Raw genomic sequence first — 10,289 nt, 5'->3', positions numbered from 1 at the left:
AAGGAGCCAGAATAGTCTCTTGCCTCTTTGAAACAATAGATTCTCCAAGAGAGGATTAAAAGGGAATGTGAAGAAGGAGGAAATGACCTCATCAATTATAAAAATATCATTCTAGACTGAAAGGAGGTCAGCCTGTGTGTGTGTGTTCTGTGCTGTCTGATTTATAGAGACCTTATAGGTGTTCTAACACATACGGGGTGTTCAAGGTAAGTGACATACACTAAGACCCCCAAATCCATAGGATCAATATCCACTGATTCACTTACCAACTACTGTATGTGAAATTATTAAAAGAAAAATTCTAGAAAAACATGTATTTCTAAATGTGAAGTTACCAGAAATGGTCAATAGAGGGAGCCAAAGACTATAGCATTTGCTATTAAATAGCATTCACTATAATCTGTGTTCTTCTGCATCCATTGGGGAGTCCTACTGTATTTAAGGAGTGGTTTTATTAGTTCCACTCACCCAGTGATTTTCAATGGCCAAGTGGGGATTGGAACCCTGTTCTCCAGCATCCTAGTCCATTACACCACACTGGGAATCTGGAAGATCATCATAGGCCAGGACATCTAAATGACATCCTAGAAAGCCAAGGAGATGCTCCTTCCTGTATCTACTGGTCTCCAGGAAATATTCTCCAGGGTATGTTGCTACTATAAGCTGAGAGTTTCGTTGTCAGCTCTATCAAAAGCCACTCCTCTCAAATACCATCTTCTTTGTGGGTGTAAAATGATGTACAAACCTGTGACATGTTTGAAACCTTGGTCAGAAAATACTCAGCGTGTTCTGTGAAGGTTTGGTTTGGTTGGCATCAAGATGAGGCAACACATAAGAAGAAGTAAGGGGGCCATGGCATGGAAGGTTTTGTGAGGAAATAAATAATCAGAGACCTAATCAGATACGTGACAACACTTTTCGTAATTAAAAATGAATTATTCATCATGAAGCATTATTATTTGTCATGAAGTGTTCTGAAAAATTAATGTATGGTCAGGCGTAAACTGGCACCCCTTCTTCCTTCCAACCCCAGACAGAAAACACCAACAGAACCATGTGGATCCATCTTTAAAATGAGTGATACGCCACAGGGAATACTCTGATTCACCTCCAGCAGTGTATTTCCACTGGGTGTCCTGGCTTGTGACAGAATTAGTAGCCCTCTCTTCCCATTTGCCCTAAAATCCTTCTCCAGGGAATTGTGAAGCCTTCTGGAGCAGGTTTTTGGAACCACTGAGGGCTACTGGAGGAAGAGGAAGTCCTAGTTCTAATGGTATGTGATATCAAAGTTGGATCTTGGCCTCTGTTTTCTGCTCTGCAGATTGTCTTTTGTAGTAAGTGGCTAGTGCCCTGCAGAGCAGGGGTGGTAGAGGAATATTTCTCAGTGCCCCCATGACCGTTGTCCTATGGATTCCCTCAGGGTTCTGTTCTGTGTCCCTGCTATTAACATATCCATGAAACCTTAAGCAAAGATCAACTATTGTAACACTCTCTATGTGGGACTGCCCTTGAAGCTGACCCAGAAACTACAATAGGTGCAGAATGTGGAAGCTAACCTGGTCTCAGGTGTGAACAAGTTTGATGACAACTCCCCGGTACCGGCTGACTGGCACTGACTGCTTGTCATGTTGAAGACTTTGGTTTTGACCAATAAAGTCCTCAATGGATTGGGACCCAGTTGCTTGTTGAAACATCTTTCCAATAGAACCTCAGCTCAAGCCACCAAACCTCATGAGCCCTGCTCTTACAGGTTGCAGTTGGCTAAACACAACTCTCCTGGGGGGGGGACCTGATTTGGGGGGTTATAACTCAGACATCCCAAATCCAATCTTCATTAAACATAGAGGTACTGGGGAGGAATGTCATCTGAAGACTCTCTGCAAATTTGGCATTTCTACTTCACACAGAAGCTGTTCTACCACTCCTGGAAATCTGAAATCACACAAAACAGAAAATGTACAAATCACGAACACCAATAATTGTTCAGGGTTTTGTTTCGTTCTGAAGCACCCTGAAACAAACCCCAAAATGGCCCAACTCATGGTGTGTTATACTCCTTTTTGTTGTGGTTTTAATGGGATAATTTATTTAACAGGGGCTGAAATCCTATTACTTAGCATAGTAAGTAAAACTAGATTAGGCCCATTGAACCACTTGGGATGTGGTGAGTCAGGTCTTCCATAAGTGACATTGATTCAAATGGGATGACTCTAGTTATAATTCACTTGTAAAGGTAAAGGTAAATGTTCCCCTTGACATTTAGTCCAGTCGTGTCTGGCTCTAGGGCACGGTGCTCATCCCCGTTTCCAAGCCATATTATTCACTACCCTAAAGTAAATAACAATTGAAGTAGGCCCATTGGAATCATGAGACTTGAAGAGGTGGAGATTCACCAAATTCGCATTGAGTCCATGAGTTTACTGTAGGACAACTTCCTAAGCTAAGCAACTGGATTTCAGCCAATGTTTTAAATACTGTATATATAAAATCAATATCATGTAATTACATTGGATTCTGTAAGGGAGAAAGATGAGAAAATACATGCATACGTAGATACGTATATACACAGAGTATGTCCATTGATAATATCCTAAACGTACCCTTTATTATTGGGCATCTTATATACTGACAGTCTAAGAAATCAGAAGGAATGATTAAGTATTATGCACCCTTAATGTTGATATGTGCACTAAATGGATTCCTGGTGAAAGCATACGAGTGCCGACATACGTTTAATCTCGGTGCCTTACCCAAAATTATAAAAGCAATTTGCCATCTGAAACATGATATACCAGGCATTGCTCACTTCTCCAGAGTACACTGAACAACCCATAAACTTTGAAGCACATTTTGTAATCACTCTCAAAAGAATGATAGGAGAGCTCTGACTGCCAGGTCTGGAATTAGGAAAAGAATCAATTAAGTTGTTTGTTTTTTATCTTCTGTCACACATTACAATATAACTAAGGCACAATAATGTAAAACATTCGCTTTTATTAATTTCAGCCAAGAGACAGCAGCATGCACAAAGACAGCCTTCTCTCTGTCTCCAGCAGCAGTTAAAATTAAGCTTTTCATAACAATTTTAAAAGCAGTGGTGGAAGGCGTCGCATCTTTTATTGCCAATTGTGTTTTCCCTGAATATGTGACGAGCTGACAAGAATATTTCATTGCACTAATCATCTGCCGTGTCTCGCAAAAAGCTGCACATGTCTGCCATCAGGAATTGGTTTCATGAGGAGACATTTATGCATACCCATTTCAGAAGGGCGGCCGGGGCGCCATGCAATCAAGGACAACACATAAGGTAGGCAGCCACTTCCCCTCTCTGTCCATGCTTTCTTATCCACATTGGTCAGTATCGTGTTGACAATCATGGAACATAATGCTCTGGCCATGTAGCACTCATGCCCTTTGAAGCATGCACAGGTGGAGAAGGCGGAGAAAAGGGTAGTGGGGCCATCTTTATGGACCTCAAAAAGGCCACCTACAAACCTCCACATTGCAGTCACTTCTTGGCTGGCTGTGAGGACCTAGTCGGCGTTCTGAGCTCCTTTGGGCCAATGCATCACAGAAGGGATGGCCAACAAAAGTCTTTGGAGAAATAATGGTGGTCCATTGGTTGTTGTGGGTTTTTCGGGTTCTTTGGCCGTGTTCTGAAGGTTGTTCTTCCTAACGTTTCACCAGTCTCTGTGGCCGGCATCTTCAGAGGACAGGAGTAGCACACTGTGCTCTGGTGCAGTTAGTTGGAGAGTTGAGTATTTATAGCTGTGGGTTCAACTTTTGTCCTGTTCAGGAGATGGGTGATAATGGTGATTGGTGTGTTTTTGTTGTGGGTCTATTGTTGTGATCCGGAGGAGAGATTATCTGTCACTGTGCTTGATGGGTGTCGTTAGCTGGTCTTTTGTGTGTAGTGATCACCAGTCCTTGTGGCTGGGTAGAGTTCGTGACCTTTTGTAAGCTGTATTTTTCAGTGCTGGGAGCCAAGTTTTATTCAGTTTTAAACTTTCTTCTTTTTTGTTGAAACTCTGCTGATGTTTGTGGATTTCAATGGCTTCCCTATGCAGTCTAACGTAATGATTCCTGGTGCGTAATGATCTCTAGTATTTCAGTATTTTGAAATAGAATTTCATGTCCAGCTTGTTTAAATTTAGAGCATGTTCAGCTACTGCCGATTTTTCTGGTTGTTTTACTGCAGTGTCTCTCATGTTCCTTGATTCTGGTGTGGATGCTGCATTTTGTGGTTCCAATATATACCTGTTCACAACTGCAAGGTATCCGGTATACTCCTGTAATGGTGAGGGGGTCCCTTCTGTCTTTTGCTGAACGTAACATTTGTTGTATTTTTGTGGTGGGCTTGAATACTGTTTTTAGGTTGTGTTTTTTCAAAAGTTTCCCCATGCCGTCCGTGACCCCTTGGTGGTCCATGCTGGGAGTCAGTGAATTAGTCCATTTTCCTAACAATAATGAGGTTTTCCCCCACAATATTGGCAACCCAGTAGAAGAGTATTCTACCTAGCTTCCATTTAGTATAAAGTCCTGTCATTAATATGGAATTGAGCCACTTGTGCAGCCATTGTCATCATGCCAATGGCGGTCTCCATCAAGAAAAATGGTTCTTCTACGTATGCTAGAACAGTGGTTCCCAACCTTGTGTAACCCAGGTATTCTTGCACTGCGACTCCCAGAAACCCCAGGCAGCAGACCTGTTGGTGAATGCTTGTGGGAGTTACAGTCCAAGAACATCTGGGTTGCCCAAGGTTGGGTACCACTGTGTTAGAGCAATGCATGTGTGAAGAGTATGCTCCCATATTATTGGTGAGACACTAATCGGCAAGATATTGGTTCATTTAGTCCAGATAGAAGTATTGTTTGTGGTTGGCTTGTGCACCCAGTAAATGGTAGAAATGAATCAGTCTCCTAAGTTTAGTTTACCCTATTTATATGCTTCCTTCTTCTTTCCTTACATCAGACAGCAGGGGAAGATATGCTGACAATATCATCATCCATTGCTGTAGGACAGCAATATAATGCTGTAACCTAGGAGTTCTACTGCAATTCCCGTAAGACTTCACCACCAGCTGTTGCTGTTGGGGTTTCTGGGACTTGCAGTCCAAGGACACCTGGATTACTCAAGGTTGGGAACCACTGCTGTAGGGGATATAATAGACACAGTCCAGAAGTTATACACTTACATCTGCACAATATTAGTGGGTCAAAAACGGACAAGCCCAAAACTTGGCACATCCATTTGGGGTGGGATGGGGGACTTGGAATGAGCATCCTTTCATTAGTAGCCTGTGTCGTTTTCATCAGGGAGAAACATTTGGTTGAACAATGGAAATACAAGGAACTGGCTGTGCTTTGCAAATTGCCAGAACAGAAACAGGTGTATGGCTCACAACCAACACCTGCCCTAAGTCATTAATGAATTATCCACAGCAACCATCAAGCCAGGGTGAAAGTGTCACGTCTAGGTTAGATTAGGATGGCAATGGAAGTGAAAATTAAAATAAAAGCCTGGAAATCATACATAAGTAAGGCAGTAAAAGCTACACACTTTGCAAAACCAGATGAAAAAGACTTTGGATGTTGAAACAAAAGAATCGGACGCATCTAGGTTAAAATGCAGGGATGCATACTGGATTCGGACAAATCCCAATCTGACCTGATTTGGACCAACTTGTATGAAGTCCAGATCAAAGGAGAATGGCCAGATTAGGTTCTGTTAGGACTCAAAGTGAACTTACAGATCAGCTCTGACGTGGGGCACAAATTCAACCAGCCTCCTTTTTTCTTTTCTTTTTTTTAAAGGCAAACTCTAAATATGTCTGATATGCATGCCTCTGAAGCTAGGTATCTAAAATATGACATGTTTATTCTCCTCTTTGCAGTTTATCATGTCACCAAATTTCATAGAGATCAGTGCAAAAAAAGTAATGACTGTTTTTGGTTTTTATATGCATTGACTTTAGAAATTTACACATTCATCTCAATCCCAGGAACAAAGTTAACTAGAAGGGACAAAAAAGTGTGGACAGAGATTATTACACCAGACTCTTAGACTGACAACATTATTCTGTGGATTGCAGTGATGAATAACGGGACATTGACCTTTTTGCTACTACTGTAATTCTACATGTTTCTGTGCTATATTTCTGCTACCTATTCTTCATGTAATTTTCCACCCAATAGTTGCCTCAAATGGGGTGATACAGTGAACACATTATTAGAAACAGAGGTGTCGGTAATTACAAAAGGCATCTGATTGTCCTAGCAAGAACTTGTCTCATTCGGTATTTTGCAAATTGTCTTGCTTTTATTTTCCTGTTTCACCCTGAAGAGGTAAACAGGAGGTTCGTTTGTAAATCTGATTGTGCTGTTGAAGCAACTGCATGTCTGAGAAGCAAACATTGTAACAACAGGAAATACACATTCCTCTTAACATTTGCTTAAACTCTTTAGGATGTACAACTTTTTGACCTCATTTGATTATATTCTAACAAAGAGGGTATTTTCAGTGGCTGAATAGGCTCTGTGACTCTGTACTGAAGGAGCTGCTTTCCAAGTGAATTGCATATCCCTCCTGAAATTCTTGAAAACGATTCCTTTCTAGCATAGTAGAAGGGCTGTAAATTACAGTTTTATAGAATAAAACTAAGTGAAAAATATTCTGCTTATATACCACTCCATAGTGCTTAAAGCACTCTCTGTACAGTTTATAGTTTAATTACACAAGCTACACATCGCCCCCAAACACACACCAAGCTCAGTTTATTGACCTCGGAAGGATGGAAGGCTGAGTGAACCTCGAGCCAGCTATCTGGGATTGAACCCAGGTTGGGAGCAGAGTTTTGGCTGTGCCACAGGGCTTGGAATAAGTTGTTTGTTACTCGATTTTTGTGTTAAAAAATGACCCCAAAGGTTCAGGTTTCAAATTAGTTGTCCATGAAAATTAATTTGACTATGACAAAAAAAGAAATGAGAATTTGCAGTTTGGCAGCTAAAACTCTGCTCAAATGGGGTGATATATTAGTTTGATCCTTCAGGTAGCCAGCTTAAGGTTGACTCAGCTTTCCATCATTCTGAGGTCAATAAACTGAATAGCCAGCATGCTTGTGAGGGGGAGCAATGTGTAGCCTGCATAATAAAACTATAAACTGTCCAGTGAGTGCTCTAAGCACTATGGGGTGGTATATAAGTAGCACATTTTGTTTTTGTTTCAGTTTTTCATAGCATTGTAAGACTAGATGGAACCCCAAAGCCATTTTATAACTATCTTCTCAACAAAAACTAGACCATTTATATATGGTATATATTATTTATGTAGATATACTAGAGAGGGGAACAAACCACCAGTTCAGCAGTTTCTGCTGGTTTGCTTCTCAGCCAAACAGGTGTTTAGCGGTTCCCAGCTCCACCTCCATGGGCTGCATGATCACTGCAGATGATGACAGCAGCCATGAAATTAAAAGACGCCTGCTTCTTGGGAGGAAAGCGATGACAAATCTAGACAGCATCTTAAAAGCAGAGACATCACCTTGGCAACAAAAGTCTGCATAGTCAAAGCTATGGTTTTTCCTGTAGTGATGTATGGAAGTGAGAGCTGGACCATAAAGAAGGATGACCACCAAAGAATTGATGCTTTTGAATTGCAGTGTTGGAGGAGACTCTTGAGAGTCCCCTGGACTGCAAGGAGAACAAACCTATCAATTTTGAAGGAAATCAACCCTGAGTGCTCCCTGGAAGGACAGATCCTGAAGCTGAGGCTCCAATACTTTGGCCATCTCATGAGAAGACTCCCTGGAAAAGACCTTGATGTTGGCAAAGTGTGAAGGGAAGAGGAGAAGGGGACGATAGAGGACGAGATGGTTGGAAAGTGTCATCAAAGCTACCAACATGAATTTGACCAAACTCTCTGGGAGGCAGTGGAAGACAGGAGGGCCCAGCGTGCTCTGGTCCGTGGGGTCACGAAGAGTCGGACATGACTAAACGACTAAACAACAACAACAAGCCCCACCTCTTCTGGTGGGCACCCACTCAGAGGCAGTGCTCAGAGAAGGCTGGGCAGGGCAGCTTGGCTGCTGCTTCTGAGTGGGTGCCCACTGGAGGAGGCGGGGCTGGGAACCACTGAACACCTGTCTGACTGAGAACTGAATTGGCAGTCAATGCCCATCTCTAATATATGCATACATACACATGCACAAACTCCATTTAAATGACATAGCCCAAACCCCAGTTGCAAAAGAAACACCATGGGTCAAGCTGTAAGCTCACAGGCAATCAATCACACAGGCAATAAATCACAAGCAACCTTCTTAGTCATGACAGAGAACAGGAAGTTATTATGCGATCAAATGCTGGGTAGGGGGAGAGAGACAGACTAGAGCAGTGGTCCCCAACCTTGGGCCTCCAGATGTTCTTGGACTCCAACTCCCAGAAATCCTGCCCAGCAGAGGTGGTGGAGGAGGCTTCTGGGAGTTGTAGTCAAAGAACATCTGGAGGCCCATGGTTGGGAACCACTGGACTAGAGGACCACCAACTCCTCAATTTCTAATCCTCTACAACACCTTTCTTCCCCTTCATTACGAGATCCTAGCACAGAAGCGGAATGGTAACTGCAGTTTGAGAAAAGAAAAGCGTAGATGAAGTAGAAGAAGAACAAGAAAGTGCAGGAAATGTTGCCTGGTTACTTTCTGCTGGGGGAAAATAATCTATTTTCTTTTTGAAGGCCCTGAATTGCGTGCAAAATGGGAAGTCCCCAATTGTAAAAAGAGGTCTGAAAAGTATGTGTGTTTGTCATGAAAAGCTGACTACTGGATCTTTTGTATCCCAAGAAGAACAATATTAAACATCAAAGGACCTCACAAGAGACTTTGGTAAATGCAAAATGAATATACTTCATTACCGATTGATTACAATTCTAGATAAAGGGGTTTCATGCATTCAGCACACACATACCACATAAATACTCACCAAAGAGAGAAGAATTCTTTATCTGCATTGTCCAAGTTCCAAAGAAAGTAGTTAGTTCCAAAAGTCTTTTGGTCTCAGCAGACAAATTATGGTTGCCCAGACCCCTCTTTTTATATTCTTTTTAGGCAGGTTGGTAGCTGGGCATGCACATTAGATGTTTCTTTGTCTCAGGTTGCTAGCTGGACATGCGTATTAGTTGTTTCTTTGTTTCCCCCTAGATATATGGTCCTTACAACTTATTATGAAGTATGGGATGCTTAACGTGTCTTCCATCACTTAGTGGACAGGTGTGGAATCTGCTTTGCTCGGGAGGATCCTCGTACCAGGGTCTTCTTAATCCCCGTTGCTCCACTCCCTCAGCAGCAGATGTGTTCTATCAACTTAATTCAAAATGTTCATAGTTCAAAAGTTGAATTTCTCACAATAAGGGCTTCTAGCTAGAAATACAAAATCCCATAGTTCCTCTGGTTCTGTTGGTCTCCATCTTTGTGTCCGAACTCTCTCTCTCTCTCTCTCTGGTTCTTCACCTGATCCAGGCCAAACATGCACACACCTGACATCTTGAATGATTTGGAAAAAAAAAACTTCCCCCTTCGTTAAAAAAAGTTTTTCTCCGTAGCGGCAAGGATGGACTTACACAGCTCTTAACACTTTCTTTGACATCTCTGTGGTTTTTAATATGTTTGTGGAGGTGTCTGTTGTATTTATAAAGATCTTTTCTCTCTTCTCCTAGTCTTTCTCCACTTTTGCAGATGAATCGCTGCAAATGAGTCTTATGGAAGAGCGCTAAGTAAAAAACGCTGATGTCTCCGAGTGATTCTTGGCTTTAAAAGAGCAGAGATTAGTTTTCTCTCTGCCTTTGGATATTTTACTTCACCTGCATACCAATAGGCAGTCTAAAAGTGTTAGTAGGTTATAGCTTCTAAGCTGTTTTAACTAGCACGAATTTCTGTCATAATTTAATGTTCCTGACTGCTGATGTTTATCTTCAGCCTGGCTACAAATAAAAAGATTTTTCTTTGAAAAGGAAGAAAATACCCTCTTCCCATCTCAAATAAGATTTTCTAATTGAAGGCTGCAGTCTAGAATATGTCCCTTTTGAATGCAGCTGGCAAAATCGTCTTGCTTTATGTGATTGTATAATGACTGCCACACGAGTGATTCAATCTGTGTAGCTGGCTGGCAGTCATGTTCCCTCCACATCTTCTGGCTGAGCAAATGATTGTTGCAGAGTTTTGAATTTCTGGTTACATTCCTCTAGCTGTGCAGCAGAAGTGCAGGGATCTACAGAACAGAATAGCTTCACGTTTCCA

At 41.8% G+C, this 10,289-nt stretch overlaps 1 long non-coding RNA gene across 1 annotated transcript; it reads right to left on the bottom strand.

Moving 5' to 3' along the window:
• Positions 1-213: 213 nt before the first annotated feature.
• On the bottom strand, positions 214-9,863 carry LOC144585055 (uncharacterized). Its single transcript, XR_013539537.1, has 2 exons — positions 8,977-9,863; positions 214-1,932 (listed from the first exon to the last, which is right to left on the bottom strand). It is a non-coding gene; the product is annotated as an uncharacterized LOC144585055 (long non-coding RNA).
• Between the last annotated feature and the right edge of the window lie 426 nt (positions 9,864-10,289).

The sequence above is a fragment of the Pogona vitticeps genome, chromosome 1, assembly GCF_051106095.1.
Source record: "Pogona vitticeps strain Pit_001003342236 chromosome 1, PviZW2.1, whole genome shotgun sequence".
In the NCBI taxonomy this organism is placed as follows: Eukaryota; Metazoa; Chordata; class Lepidosauria; order Squamata; family Agamidae; genus Pogona; species Pogona vitticeps.
Note: the sequence above shows the minus strand (reverse complement) of the source record. Positions and strands in the feature narration are given on the sequence as shown.